Source organism: Dipodomys ordii, unplaced genomic scaffold (genome assembly GCF_000151885.1).
Source record: "Dipodomys ordii isolate 6190 unplaced genomic scaffold, Dord_2.0 Scaffold48, whole genome shotgun sequence".
Classification (NCBI taxonomy): Eukaryota; Metazoa; Chordata; class Mammalia; order Rodentia; family Heteromyidae; genus Dipodomys; species Dipodomys ordii.
In genome coordinates this window covers 553809-566506 of record NW_012267264.1, presented here as the reverse complement: position 1 = coordinate 566506, position 12698 = coordinate 553809, and positions in this window count along the sequence as shown.

Genomic DNA, 12698 nt, shown 5'->3' with positions numbered 1-12698 from the left:
AGAGGGAGGAAGGAAGAAAAAAGGAAGGAAGGAGGGAGAGAGAAAAGGAAGGAAGGAAGGAAGGAAGGAAGGAAGGAAGGAAGGAAGGAAGGAAGGGAGGGAGGGAGGGAGGGAGGGAGGGAGAGAAGGAGGGGAAGAGAAATGAGGAAGGAAGGAAAGAAGAAGGAAGGAAGGAGGAAGGAAGGAAGGAAAGAAGGAAGGAAGGAAGGAAGGAAATGAGGAAAGGAGGAAAAGAGGAAAGATGGAAAGGAAGGAAGGAAAAGGAGATTTAGCAAGAAAATTGTGTAGAGTCAGTTTGTATAGTGCTGTGTAGGGACCACTACCATGGCCTGTCAAGCTCTACCTACACAGGCTGTCTCCAGGAAAACACCAGGGATCTGCTCATGTTTCATTCCAGCAATCAATAAGAGATCTGCTCTGTCTCTCCACACAGATGACAGAGCTTCCTGATCTATCAAGAGGCAGCACTTTGGGAGTAGCCAGGCACTTACCCCTTCATTTAACCAACTGACCACCAACCACCATCCAGCACCATCAAAGGTGAGCCTAAAGAGAGCCTTGGAGTCCAGGACTATGCTCAGCTTCTCATCACACTGCCCCAGTGCCTCTGCTACCAGGTCAGGACTCTTCCCTGTACACATCATTAGTGGCTGGGCTTATAAAAGCATGCCAACTTGCTTATAAATCAGTCCCTTCAGACTCTACAATTCGCTAAGCCACAAAACCTCAGAACTTCAAGACCTGCAGGAAATATCAAAGGCCACATCCCAGTAAGCTTCAATGCTACCCATTTTACAAAGGAAGAAACTGTTGTACAGGGAGATTAAGGGGCTTGTCCAAAGCACAGGGCTACTTAGTGACAGATTTGGAACTAAAACCTAGGTTTCAACTCCCACTCAGTGTTCTTTCCTCTAGAATCTAGCCTCTGCCCCCTTGTTATTTTTGGCATAAGAGAGAAAAGATTATATCCGAGTCTCTAGAAAAGCTTCACTTTTGGATTGAATTCTCATTTTCTTTTCTCAATACTCATTGAAAGCCAAATAAAAAATTTCTCTGCTGGATTTGAGTTGGTTTTTGATTTTTTTTTTTAAGAATCTGAAATAAAAAATAGCAAATCTGCTATCCTAATGAGATAATGAATGCACAAGTACTTTGAAAGACATTCAGCACTTCAGGGCTTTCAGATATAAGGTATTATTATGTTCTTGAAAGAAATGCAAAGCCCTAGCCACATGAGGGCTGGGGGTGGGGACTGGCAGAGATGATGAATAGCAGACTGTGGGAAGTAAGGTTTTCTCCAGAAGGCTGACTCATTTTGTGGTTCTCCACAGCTAGGATAGCCCCATTTCTTGGGGCTATTTCCCACCTCGTCAGGAATTAGTGGTGATATTTATTTATTTATTTTGTGCCAGTACTATAGCTTGAACTTGCAAGGCTGGTGCTCTACCACTTGAGCCACATCCCACATTCCAACTTCCAGCTTTTGGCTGGTTAGTTGGAGATTAAGAGTCTTACAGACTTTACTGGCCAGGCTGGCTTGGATCTGATCCTTCAGACTTCAGTAGCTAGGAATACAGGAGTGAGCCAAGGAATCAGCTGAGTGGTGGGTTCTTTCTAGAGTTAAGCTTTGAGGAGGATCTGTCCACAGTATGGAGTGGGATCTGCCTCAGGACTGTCCAGGATAGCTGTGGTTGTGCGGTTATCTGTAGTCAGGTGTCACCAGCCTTCAGGATCCACTTTGAAATGAACCCCGCTGAGATGCTCCCTGCTGGAGCTGCTGAAAGGAGGTCATTGACCATTGCCAGAGGTAAAGATAAAGTCAATAGCTAAGCTGTAAAAACTGACGGCCTAGATCTGGCTACTTTATGGCCTTTTTTTTTTTTTGCATGTGGAATGAACTTCTAAGAGAAGGTGAATCCTATTAATGTTTGGAGCACACAGACAGAGGAATGCTGTCTAGGCAGCCTTTTTTTCAGTTGCAAGGTTTCTGCAAATCTATTTAGGACTGGAGGCATAGCTCAAGTGATAGAGTACTTGTGTAGCAAGAATGATGTTATCTCCCAGTATTACTGACAAATAAACATAAAATTTAAAAAATCCGTTTTTTCTGACAAATAAAAATCCAGGAAATCACACCAATGATTTTGTTGATAAACTTAACAAAGTCTAAGGTTAGGATAATCTGGAACACTACTGGATCTTGTGCCTCAATAAATGTCATCAGGACTTCATTTACTCTCTCAGCCTGGCCTTTCTACTGTGACCTTCCTCTTTCAGGATCTCTGTGGCCCTTCCTTGCAGTAGTAGGTCACCTGTAATGCACAACAAAAGAGACTCCTCACATTCCCCACACACATATACACTCCAAATTCAAGGTTTCACTTCCATTGGACCAACTTGGATGACATGTTCATCCCTATATTCTGATTGGCCAGAACAAGTCCAGTACTCTAACTCTAGGGCCTACGTAGAAATCTGGCTCTCATTTACTTAGCCTGAGATGAAAGGTGGGATATTTTTCAAAAGAAATCTACTATATTGATGAACGAAGATTCAGTTCTATGCACATATTTGAAACAATTTCACTCCCAAATCACAGTAACCAAATCTCAAATACATAGATTCTATTTGAGCTCTGTCATCCTTTGATTTCTGGTGGCTTGAATGGATATGGAATAAATGTGTTGAGGCTAGGTGCTAATGGCTCACATCTATAATCCTAGCTACTCAGGAGGCTGAGATCTGAGGACTGTGGTTTGAAGCCAGCTTAGGCAAGAGACTGCAATTAGCTACCCAAACAAGCCAGAAGTAGAGCTGTGGCTTACATGGTAGAACACTACCTTGAGCCTTGAGCCCAAAAAAACTCAGGGACAGCACTCAGGCTCTGAGTTCAAGCCCCAGGACCAGTACATACAAAAACAAACAAATGTATGTGTTGATTAATGTATCCAGGTAAAATCTGGATACTGGTGATTTGTACTTGTAATCTAGCTACATTGGAGGCAGAGAATAGGAGGACCATTATTCCAGCCTGAGCAGTCACAAAGGTTGTTGTCCCACTTTACGTAAAATTGAAGCTCCAAGCCAACCTAGACAGAAAATTCTATGAGACTCCATCTCCACAGAGGGAAGCTGGGCATTGTGGCATACCAGCAACTATGGGAAAACGAAAATAAGGGATCACAGAAGAAAGAAAAATCCTATCTCAAAAATAATCAGTGCAAGCTGGGTGCCAGTGCTTCACACCTGTAATCTTAGCTATTCAGGAGACTGAAATCTAGAAAACTGACATTAGAAACCAGCGTGAGATGACGTCTTCTTTATCCAAAATATCTATCAAAAATGAGTGCTGGAGGCATGGCTCAAGGAGTTAGAGGACCTGCCTAACAAGCACAAGGTCCTCAGTTCAAACCCTAGTACTGACTAAAGAATAAATAGTGCAAAACAGGCTGGAGGTGGTATGGCCTAAGTGGTAGAATGTCTGTCTAGCAAGGATGAAACCTAAGTTCAAACCCTAGTACCAACAAAAAATTACAATGAAATCAAATGTATGAAGTGCTGATATTGGCTGTGTTCCTGTGCTTGAAACAATTGCATCTGAAAAGTAAAAGCAGTTCCAAAGGGTTGCTCCATGGTAGAGAACGTAGTTAGCTGAGGACCTGGGTTCAATCCCTAGCATCAAACAAATGACAACAGGGCTGGGAATGTGGCTTAGTGGTAGAGTGCTGGCCTAGCATGCATGAAGCAAGCCCTGGTTTCGAGTCCTCTGCTCCACAGAAGCAGAAAAAGCAGGAAGTGGCGCTGTGGCTCAAGGGGTGGAGCATTAGCCTTGAGCACAGAGAGGCTCAGGGACAGAGCCCAGGCCCTGAGTTTGAGGCCCAGGGCAGGCAAAAAAAAGACAACAATAATCCAAGTAATTCCTTACTTCAAACCAACAATGATGGGATTAGAGAATGGTGGAAATTATAAACCCCCTCAAATGACACGAGTGAACTATGGCCTAACCCATTATGGATCTGAATCTTCTCCTGATAGGAAGTGTTCCAAATCCCCTTGTTTGCAATATAGAACTCTAGTGGTAATGCCCCAAAATTTGTAGTCACAATCAGGCTAGTCAGTTTCCTCTATGACCGTCCATGAATAATCCATGAAGACCATCCTTTCTCCCATCTTAGTCTCTTTTTCTGCTACTATATGGAATCCACAGACTGGGTACACTATAAACAACACAAGTTTATTTGGTTTATGATTGTGAAGATCGGGGTGCTCATGATGAAGCCGCTGTATCTGGTGAGGGTCTTCTTCCTGCATCTACCATCACAGAAGGGCAAGAGTAAGAATATGTGAGACAAGATGGGTGGTGGAGCTCACTCATGGAATCCTAGCTACTCAGGAGGCTGAGATCTGAAGATTGACGTTTGAAGCCAGCCAAGGCAGGAAATTCTGTGAGAATTTTTTGGGAGGGTCAGTCATGGGACTTAAACTCTGGGCCTGGGTGCTGTTCCTCAGCTCTTCTGCTCAAGGCGAGCACTCTACCATTTGAGCCACAACACCACTTCCAGTTTTCTGGTGGTTAACTGGGACATTCCTGCCCATCCTAGCTTTAAACCGGAATCCTCAGATCTCAGCTTTCTGAGTAGGTAGGATTACAAGAGTGAGCCACAAGTGCTAGGTTAATTGAAGATAATCAACCATAGAAAACTGGAAATGGAGCTGTGGCTCAAAGTGGTAAAGCCACTGCCAATAGAAGTTGAATGCAATTGGAATGTGTCGATGGATTCTAGCAGAACACATTGCCCTCTTCCTCCTCCTCTTTCTCCTCTCCCACCCCCTCCCCTTCTTTTTTTTTTGGGGGGGGGTCCAGTCATGGGGCCTGAACTCTGGGCCTGGGCGCTGTCCCTCAGCTCTTCAGCTCAAGGCTAGCACTCTACCACTTGAGCCACAGCGCCACTTCCGGCTTTTTTCATTTTGCTTATGTGGTGCTGAGGAATTGAACCCAGGGCCTCAGGCATACAAGGCAAGTGCTCTACCACTGAGCCAACTTCCCAGCCCCCCTCCCCTTCTTCCTCCTGCTTTTCCTGCCCCTCTTCCTTTTGGGGATTGAACTGAAGGCCTTGTGTTCCCGCTTGGCCCTCTTCCACTTTGGCCACAACTTAATTTCTCTTTTGGCTGGTTAATTGGAGATACAAGTCTTCTGGACTTTTCTGCCTGAGCTAACTCTTGAATCATGATCCTCATATTTCAGCCTCCCAAGTAGCTAGGAGTACAAGTGTGAGCCATGGGCACCCAGCACTTCTGTCTCTCCACCCCTCACCTGAGACTTGAACTCAGGGCCCAGGCTCTCTCTCTGTTCCTGAGCTTCTTTTGCTCAAGGCTACCACATTATCACTTGAGCCACGCATAGCTCCAGGTCTGGATTTTTGGGGGTAGTTTAGAGGAGATAACAGTCTCACAGACTTTTCTGCTTAGGCTGGCTTTGAACTGCAATCCTCAGCTCTCAGACTCCCAAGTAGCTAGGATTATAGGTGTGAGTCACTGGCACTTGGCACTTTTGTCTTCTTGGATAAGCACAAAACAACCTGAAAGTTTTCTCCCTTGTTGAATTGTAGATATTCTAAAATCTACAGGATCTTTTGTCAATCCATTTTTTCACTGTTCCTACATGTTCCTAATATGTCCTATAAGCCTTACTTACCTCTTGCCAGTCTTACCTCCATTAATAATATGACCCCAAATAGTTTGAGCCCATCTTCATCGGCCAGTTATTGTGGCTTATCACTCAAGCTGCACAAATTATGCCTGCCCACCTCTGCCTGCCCTGCTCTTACGACCATACTAGAGTTCTAGCACTGAGCCTATAATCTCAAGTGACTACTAGAGCGAAGTAAGTGATGTAACTTGGAGTGATAGAAGTGATGGCTAACTGGAGCATGCCAGTCGCTTTTCTCATTGTTGTGACAAAATAACTGAGAGAACAATTTAAGAGAGGAATTATTTACTTCAGCTCACAGGTTGACAGGATTCTGTCCATCACAGCAGAGGAGTGGGGCATGGTGAAGCAGCACAGACAGGGAGCACAGTAAATATGTGCAAACAGTTTTAATACTTACTAAGAATTGGTCTTTTTTGTTGTTGTTGTTTTGTCGGTCCTGGGGCCTGAACTCTGGGCCTGGGCGCTGTCCCTCAGCTCTTCAGCTCAAGGCTAGCACTCTACCACTTGAGCCACAGCTCCACTTCCAGCACTTCCAGCTTTTTCTGCTTATGTGGTGCTAAGGAATCGAACCCACTGCCTCATGCATGTAAGGAAAGCACTCTACCACTGAGCCACCTTCCCAACCCCTAAAATGGTGATCTCAATAAAATTAGCAGGGTGATCAAAGATGATCATTAGCAAAATGATCTCTGGTTCTTTAAATTTTTCCAAGATTTCTCATTGATGTTTCCAAGTCTACAGAAATACCAACTATTGGACTTATTTTTGTGAAAAATGTATGTATGTATGTGTGCATGTAGGTGAAAAACTTTGAAGCACAGTGGGCTTCTAGGTGACTTTATTTGCTTTTTTTTTTTAGTTGTTTTTCTTTTTCTAGTCTGGTCCTCGACCTTGAATTCTAGGCCTGAGTGTTGTCCCCTAATCTCCTTTTGCTTAAGGCTACTATTTGAGCTAGAGCATTATTCCCTGATTTTTCTGTCATTAATTGGAGAAGAGTCTCATAGACTTTCCTGCTGAGGCTGGCTTTTAATGGTGATCCTCAGATCTCAGCCTCCAGAGTAGACAGGATTACAGGCATAAGCCATCAGCATCAGGCTTTTTTTTTAAGGTTTTAGAAGCCCATTATATGGTGCATGCCTGTAATCTCGGCACTTAAGAAGATGAGACAGGAGACTCTTGAGTTCAAGGCCACCTCAGCTACATAAGGAGATCTTGCCAAAGGTGTTGGTGTGTTGTTTTCAGAACTGAGTTTTTATTCTTTTTTGGGGGAAGATGGGGAGGGTCTGGTCGTGGATCCTGAACTCTGGGCCTGGGCGCTGTCCCTCTGCTCTTCAGCTCAAGGCTAGCACTCTACCACTTGAGCCACAGCACCACTTTCCGGTTTTTTTCTTTTTGCTTATGTGGTACTGAGGAATCAAACCCAGGGCCTCATGCATGCAAGGCAAGCGCTCTACCACTGAGCCACCTTCCCTGCACTGGAAAGAATAAAAACTCGGGCTGGGAAGGTGGCTCAGTGGTAGAGTACTTGCCTTACAAATGTATTCTTTCCTTATCAGTAAAGCAAGGCCCGATTTCTGTTTCAAATCTAAATGATTAAATTGCAGCTAGATGTGTGCTCCTAAATTTATGATTACATCTAGATCTCTTACTGAATGCTGATGGCTCATACCTGCAATCCTGGCTACTCAGGAGGTTGAGATCTGAGGATCCCAGCTCAAAGCCAGCAATGCCAGGAAATTCTGTGAGATTCCCATCCAATTAACTACCAAAAAGCCAGATGTGGAGCTATGGCACAAGTGGTAGAGTATTAGCCTTGAACAACAACAACAAACAAACAACAAAACCCTCAGGAACAGTGACCCAGTCCTGAGTTCAAACCCTAGTATCAGCACAACAAACAAAAAGTAATACCTATGTCTGATATATGATGGTTGCTTACAGCACATCTGTGATTCTGTTTGAACAGTTCTATAAGCATAGCTTCTTTCTGAATACAAGTATCTAAATTGTTTGCACAGATTGAATAGTTTAAGCTTCCTATCATAGCGAGTATCCACAAAAAGTGCCACAGAGAACAGTGGCCTGTTACAATTATGCTACCTTGGAAAGGTGAGTCACAATTGTCCTATAATCAATGCCACAAATACTCTAGTAATCACTATCACAAATACATGAATTTCATAACGAAGTTAAGGTAGTCGATGAAACCCAATTTTATATCCAGCCTCTCTTTCAAACAGACAAATCCCATCTATTTTGGTTTAATGAAATCATATCTGTAAAGAATGGATCATACTTGAGATGTAAAATTCAATTATCGTTCACTATTTTTATTTATTTTCCCTATGTCATTCTATTAAGGATTTGTGACAGATTCTCTTTGCCTGAAGAAATCATAATGGCCTTCTTATGAGACTGATGCTTTGCAGGGAACCGCAGGTCTCCCAAAGACCCAAGCCCGTCACTTCTTGTTTTCCTAGACTTGTAAGATCTGAGGTAAAACAGGCCCTTCAGAATTAAATTTAAACTACAACTCATGAAGAGATAAGATATACATCGAAGAGTTGCATTATTTTACCCATTTATATCACCCAATTCCCAGGCTAGATCAAGTTCACAATTTATAACAACCAATGTATACTACCCTGGGGAACATGTGTGGGAATGGTTTCTCAGAGTATGGAATTGGAGCAAAGGAAACAGAAAGTTGAACCAAGTCCAATTTATTGATGTGAGCTCACCAAGCAGAGATTTTGGATTTAATATGTTGGTTCAAGTTGCTAGAAATGGCTCAGGTTGTTTGGTTAGTTAAACTGAAATTTCATCTCAACAGTGGCCTAGACTGGCTGACATTTCCTTAGTGTACTATATAGCAGAGTTTTTCAATCTTAGCACTATTGATACGGTGTATTGTCATGGGGCCTGTGCTATGTATTTCAGGATATTTAGCAGCAGGGACAAAACTTGAATTAGCTGCATGAGATATCTAGTTTTGTGCTCCAAGTACTTCACTAATCTCTTCCTAGCCTTGCCCCATTTAGCAGTAGCCCTGGCTAGTAAACACCAGTGGCATCGTCCTATTCTTTTTTTTTTGGTCGGCCGTGGGGCTTGAACTCTGGGCCTGGGCACTGTCCCTCAGCTCTTCAGCTCAAGGCGAGCGCTCTACCACTTGAGCTACAGCGCCACTTCCAGTTTTCTGGTGGTTTATTGGAGATAGGAGTCTCATGGTCTCTCCTGCCCGGGCTGGCTTTGAACTGCGATCCTCAGATCTCAGCCTCCTGAGTAGCTAGGATTACAGGTGTGAGCCACCAGCGCCGGCTTCGTCCTATTCTTAACAACTAAAATTGTGGGCTTGTCATCTGTGGCTTACTCCTGTAGTCTTAGCCACTCAGGAGGATGAAATCTGAAGATCAAAATTCAAAATTAGCTCTGGTAGAAAATTCTGTGATCCTCTCATCTCCAATTAACCATCAAAAAACCAGAAGTGGAGGTGTGACTCAAGTGGTACAGAGCTAGATTTGAGTGGAAAAGCCAAGCAAGAACATGAGTCCCTTAGTTCAAGTCCCAGCACAAGTCCAAACAAAAAAAAGTGCCAACATTGCCAAATGATGTTGAGGGGTGACAAAACTGCCTCCTGTAGATAATCACTAATTTTGAAGCTTAGAGATATTGGAATGAAGCTGAAGGTTTATTATGTGGGACATTTTCACCCAACCTTTCCTAATGTTCCCCCATGAGAATTTCCAAGGCAGAAAAAATATTCTTAAGGAAAGCTTCCTCCAGGTTTCTCTGTAGGCCAGGAATGATTACATTGCTGTCATCAAATTAGTCTCCCTGAATTCAGGGGAGATGATGGGACTCAGGGTGGCAAGGACCAAGCAGTGGCACTTAATAAGCAAATATGGTTGTTATTGTGAGGGACAGTAGAACCAAAGTGGTAATCAGAATACCTGATCTACAGAGGTCTATTGTTGCATTAGACCATTGCTTGTCATGTTTCTAGAGCTGAAACAGATGGGCATCCTACTAAAGTTTTGTGAGGTATTTTTGGGGTGCTGGTGATGGAATCCAGGGACCTGCACATGATAAGCATATTCACTACCACTGACCTATACCCTTATGCCCCTAAAACATTTTTTTTCTTTTTTGGGGGTCATCGTGAGACTTAAGGTTTGTTTTGTTTTTTGGTCAGTTGTGGGGCTTGAAATCAGGGCCTGGGCACTGTCCCTGACCTTTTTCACTCAAGGATAATTCTCTCTCTCTTTTTAATTTTTTTTTTGGGGGGTGGGTCATGGGGCTTGAACTCTGGGCTTGGGCGCTGTCCCTGAGCTCTTCAGCTCAAGGCGAGAGTTCTACCACTTGAGCTACAGTGCCACTTCCGGTTTTTTGGAGCTAGGAGTCTCATAGTCTTTCCTTCCCCGGGCTGGCTTTGAACCGCGATCCTCAGATCGCAGCCTCCTGTAGCTAGGATTACCCGGTGCCCAGCTAGGCAACTGTTTTTGTTGCAGTTTGTTTTGTTTTGTTTTTGTCTGTCATGGGGCTTGGACTCAGATCCTGGGTTCTACCTTGCTTTTTGGTTGTTAATTAGAGATAAAAGTCTCAGGGGTTTTCCTGCCCCAGCTGACTTTGAACTGCAATCCTGAGCCTCCTGAGTAGCTAGAATTACAGGTGTGAGCCACTAGTTCCTGGCTACACTTTTTTTTTTTTTTGTCGGTCATGGGGCTTGAACTCTGGGCCTGGGCGCTGTCCCTCAGCTCTTCAGCTCAAGGCAGCACTCTACCACTTGAGCTACAGCGCCACTTCCGGTTTTCTGGTGGTTTATTGGAGATAGGAGTCTCATGGTCTCTCCTGCCTGCGCTGGCTTTGAACTGCGATCCTCAGATCTCAGCCTCCTGAGTAGCTAGGATTACAGGCATGAGCCACCAGCTCCCGGCCACTTTTTTTTTTACACGACAGAGCTTATTTATTACATATCATTATTCAATAATAAGTTTTTAGATGAGAACACATCCTTATATTTAAGAGACATCCCTCAGACATATGCCTAGAAGCCCTGAGGGAGACAAGTTGGCTACAAATTCCAACCTGCACTATACCTTCCAAATCTTTCTGAGCTTCCCAGGGAAGTTAATCTTTATGACAAAATTAACTCCAGGGAACCCAGAAGCATCAAGCCCTTGTCTTAAGGAAGCCTGAGAGAAGGGATCACTCATCATGGTTGCCAAGACAAGAGCACGGTATCAGGACAAGCAATGAAAGAAAAGGCCAGGTCCTCCTTGGTGAGGGGCTGGCTCCGGACATGCTGCAGCATTTCTAAACCTTGGGCTTGACAATGAGCATCCTGGTGCTCCAAATACTGAACCATGTTCATCAGCCACTGCCTGGCCTTTGGTGGACCCACCACAGTGACTTGAGTGGCCTGTGGCTGTGAACCAGGGCTCCAGCTGAATGAGGGTGTGGCTGTGTTTCTCAATGCAGGGGAGGAATGAGTCGCCTTGGCCGAATATGTATTTCTCCTGCTCTTCTGTCAGGTAAAAAACCAATGGAGCATCGAAGTTTTCAGGCCAGGTCCACCAGGCTCCCATGCTGTGAGCTCAGCTTTATGTTGTCCTCTCCCCTAGCTTTACTCAGAACAGAGCAAGTCCAAACAACTGCTTCACTTTTTGTTTTGTTTTTTTTTAAGACAGTCTCACTATCTACCACAACCTAGCCGTGTTGAACTCATTATCATCCTGCCTCAGCTTCTTGAGTGCTTGAATTATACACATGTACTATCAAGTCTGGCTCCCAAATATTTTCAATCATATGTAAGATCCGGAGTTTGATCCTAGCCTCACACATACATACAAAGTTCCATCAGCAATTGGTTAAATTCATGGAACTTGCAGATGCGAACCCAAGAGTCAGAGGTATAACTGCATCACAGACACCAATTGGTCATATGGCTCTATTTTGTGTGAGTAAATTCTTTACCCAAATAACATAAAAATATTAATTTAGATTTTCTGATCACCAGTAACATCCGGAGACCAATGCTATCACAATGATAATCTAGCTATAACTGAACAATTCACCCTCTTTTCCATTTAACTGTGTTTCTAGAAAACTCATTATATAGAAGAGTTAAAGAGATCTAGCAAGATGGTCCTCACTCTTACAGAGATTACTCACTTCTCAGTCATTGATCAAAACTATGAAATTATTTCTTTTCTTTTCTTTTTGGTATCAGTACTGGAGCTTGAACCTCAGACCTGGGTACTATCTCTTTGCTTTTTTGCTCAAGGCTGGCCCTCTACCATTTGAGCCACAACTCTGATTTTGACTGTTTGCTAGTTGATTGGAGATAATAGTCTCATGGACTTTCCTGTCTGAACTCTCTTTTTTGTTGTTGTTGTTATTGTTGTTGGTCGTGGGGCTTGAAATCTGGGCCTGGGTGCTGGCCCTGAGCTCTTCAGCTCAAGGCTAGCACTCTTCCACTTGAGCCACAGTGTCACTTCCAGTTTTCTAAGTAGTTTATTGGAGATAAGAGCCTCATAGACTTTTCCTGCCCAGACTGGCTTTGAACCATGATTCTCAGATCTCAGCCTCCTGAGTAGCTAGGATTATAGGCATGAGCCACTAGCACCCTGCTGGACTGTCACTTGAGTAGCTAAAATTACATGCATGAGCCATACGTACCCAACTGGATATCTTTAAGAATAACATCTCAAGGGGCTGGGAAGGTGGCTCAGTGGTAGAGCACTTGCCTTGCATGCCTGAGGCCCTGGGTTCAATTCCTCAGCACCACATAAGCAAAAAGAAAAAAGCTGGAAGTGGCGCTGTGGCTCAAGTGGTAGAGCGCTAGCCTTGAGCTGAAGAGCTGAGGGACAGCGCCCAGGCCCAGAGTTCAGGCCCCACGACCGGACCCCCCCCCAAAAAAAAAGAATAACTCAAGAAGATCTCAATGAGGAAAAAGGAAATTTGGAAGTAAATAAATTTCAGACTC